This window comes from Elephantulus edwardii, unplaced genomic scaffold (genome assembly GCF_000299155.1).
Source record: "Elephantulus edwardii isolate Elephantulus edwardi_28Jun2011 unplaced genomic scaffold, EleEdw1.0 scaffold00137, whole genome shotgun sequence".
In the NCBI taxonomy this organism is placed as follows: Eukaryota; Metazoa; Chordata; class Mammalia; order Macroscelidea; family Macroscelididae; genus Elephantulus; species Elephantulus edwardii.
Genome location: NW_006399887.1, coordinates 4,896,515 through 4,899,551, shown reverse-complemented (window position 1 = coordinate 4,899,551; position 3,037 = coordinate 4,896,515). Strand labels below are relative to the sequence as shown.

The 3,037-nt window shown below is 36.8% G+C and overlaps 1 protein-coding gene across 4 annotated transcripts in view; it reads left to right on the top strand.

Moving 5' to 3' along the window:
• GABRB1 (gamma-aminobutyric acid (GABA) A receptor, beta 1) overlaps positions 1-3,037 on the top strand; it is an 878,739-nt gene that overhangs the window by 754,998 nt on the left and 120,704 nt on the right. The window lies entirely within an intron of this gene.

Below are 3,037 nucleotides of genomic sequence, written 5' to 3'. Positions count from 1 at the left end.
GGACATCATGTTTGGGAGAGTAGAGGGACGGCGCAGCAGAGAAAGACCCTCAATGAGATGGATCGATTCTGTGAGTGGAGTGGTGGGAATGAATGTTTGAGGCAGTGAGGTTGGCATAGGATAGAACGGTGTTTAGGGCTCTTGTACATAGGGTCGCTATGAGTTGTAAATGACTTGATGGCATATAACAACCACGACAATATATCCCAAGCAACATTCCTAGGACTTTGCCTTCCCCTTGGGGCGGGGGAGACCTCTTCCTTCTTCCCTCAAACTATAGGAAAGGACAAAGAAGCAGATCAACCATAACTGGACAAAGGGAAAGACACCAGATCCCTGCCTCTCAAAGGACAACCAGATATAAAGCTAGATGCAGGAAATGAGAAACAGACATGCCTATAGATGACCATAAGGGAAGACTGTCACTGGGAAATATAATTGAGAGGCAATACATTAAGTCTGCAACTTATCAAAAACATCATAAAGACAAGGAGATGTCAACAACCTACTCAGACACAATAGAAACCGCCCCACACATACAAAGAAGATCTTCACGAAATGTTAAGAAAGCAGCAGGCATCTTATTGCTATGGAAAAAAAACAACAACACACAAGCCTTCTCTTGAAAAAACAGATCAGATTGCAGACCTGATTAATACTACAGTGACGGGGGAGGCAGATGATAGAAGGAGAATTGATGCCTTTGAGCTGTAGTGCTAGAGAAGAATATGGACTGCTAGGAGAGCTAACAGATTCATCCTGGAGTGGGTTAATGTAGGCTGCTCCTTAGAGACAAGGATTCTGAAGCTTCTTCTACCATACTTTGAGCATGTTGCAAGGAGTGACCAATCCTTGGAGAGAGACATCATGCTTGGAAGGCTGGAGGGAGATCAATGAGATGAATCGACTCAGTGACTGGGGTAAGTAGGGTGGGTATGTCAGAGACAATGAGGTTGGCTCTGGATAGAGCAGGGTTTAGAGCTATTGTACATAGGATCACTATGAGTCATAAGCAACTTGACAGCAAATAACAACATTGTGAACAGTTATTGAAGAAGGTACAAATGATGGGGGGGATTTTGAAACCATAAATATAGCAAATATCCACAAGACAGGGAGTCAGAAAAAATGTTCGTGTCAAGTTACATGAACAGCAAATGAAATTACAAACATTGGAAGAAGAATGGAAACCATAAATAAAGAGCTACAAGAATAAAAATTTTTTAAATCCCAAACAAAAATCCAAGCCAAGTGTGCAAGGCAGAGAGGGTAAGACCAACACAGTACTGGAAATAATAGAAAAGAATGAAAATGAAACACAGAATAAAAAAATTGAAATAGTATATCTGCCCAACATGCTGGATGGACAAAAATGCAGAATAGAAGAGGTGGGATAGAAAGTCATTAAGCAAAAAGACAAAAAGCTCAATGGGAACTTACTAGAAGAAAATACAGAGAGAAGACAGAAGGAAAAGGAAGACAACATTAGAATCATGTGGTGAAATATCAAGAGGAACAGCATCCAGAACAGGAGAGGAGGAGGAAAAGCACTGAGAAAATTGTGGAAGTGGTACTAGAAGAAGCTTTTTCAGGCATCCTGGGGGGAAATAGGAAATCCACATTCCAGTAGTTCAACTCCAAGCAGACTAGAATCCAAATGAAAAATATCAAGACATATCAAAGACAAATTTTCCAAAAATAAAAGAAAAAGAATACTAAGAGCAGCAAGAGAAAAACAAAGAATCATTTGCAAAGGAAAGCAAATTAGATTAAGGTCTGATTTTTCAACAGAAACCATATGAGCAAGAAGAAAATGTAAGGTGCAGACACAAGGCTGAAAGAAACAGTTGCCAGCTAAGGATTTTGTTCCTAGCAAATTTGTCACTCAAATATGATGGGAAAATTAGGTCATTTGCAGAGAAGCAGGAAATTGAAGAATTTGTAAATACAAGACCAACTCTACAAGAAATGCTAAGGAAAGTCCTTCACACAAAGACATCAAAAAAAAAATGGATGGATGGTAACCAGAAACAACAGAAACAGTAACATAGCAAAATGGCAAAGGTAAAATCTGGCCTGGCAATCATCGCATTTAATGTGAATGGCTTTAATGCACTAATTAAGAGGAAAAAATGGCAGAATGGATAAAAGAACAAAGTTCATCAAAGTCTTGCCTACCAAAGACACGTCGAAGAAATGAGAAAAAATATAAACAAAAAATTAAAGGCTGGAAAACTATATACCAAGCAAACAGCATCTACAAAAAAAAATGCAGGAGTGTCAATTCTAATCTCTGACAAAATAGACTTCTGGATGAAAACCATTGTAAAATGTAATGAAGGACACTATAAAATGATTAAAAATACAACAGATCAAGAAGACATATCCTTGGTCAATATATTCACATCAAATGATAAACCTGCAAAATACGTTAAAAAATGGTTAACAGAATTGAAGAAAAAAATAGACACTTCCACTATAGTAATAGGAGATTTTAATACATCTCACTCAACAAAGGACAGGTCATCTCTAAAGACACACAACAAAGTAGCAGAAACTATACGATTAGTTAACTGGACCTCATAGATGTATTCACGGTACTTTTTCAAATTAAAACTCCTTACTTGTTCTTAAGTACATGTGTTAAGTACATGTGTCTCCAAAACTGATTATATATTAGGACATAAAGCAAGCCTCAACAAATTAAAAACATAAAAATATTACAAAATATATTCTCAGACCACTGTGCCATAAACCTATCCTTTAACAAGAGGATAAAGGATAAAAAACTACCCACATGGATACTAAATAATGCCCTGCTTGAACACTATTAGATTGTAGAAGGACTAAAAAGTAAAATTAAAAGGTCCTTTGAAACAAATGAAGATTAAAATGCAAAATACCAAAATCTCTGGGATATAGGTATATCCAGTCTTTGGGAGGCAGTTCATAACAATAGGCAAATACATAAATAAAGAAGAAAGGAGGAAAATTCACAATTTAATATCTACACAAAATAGAAAAAGAATAAGCTAAC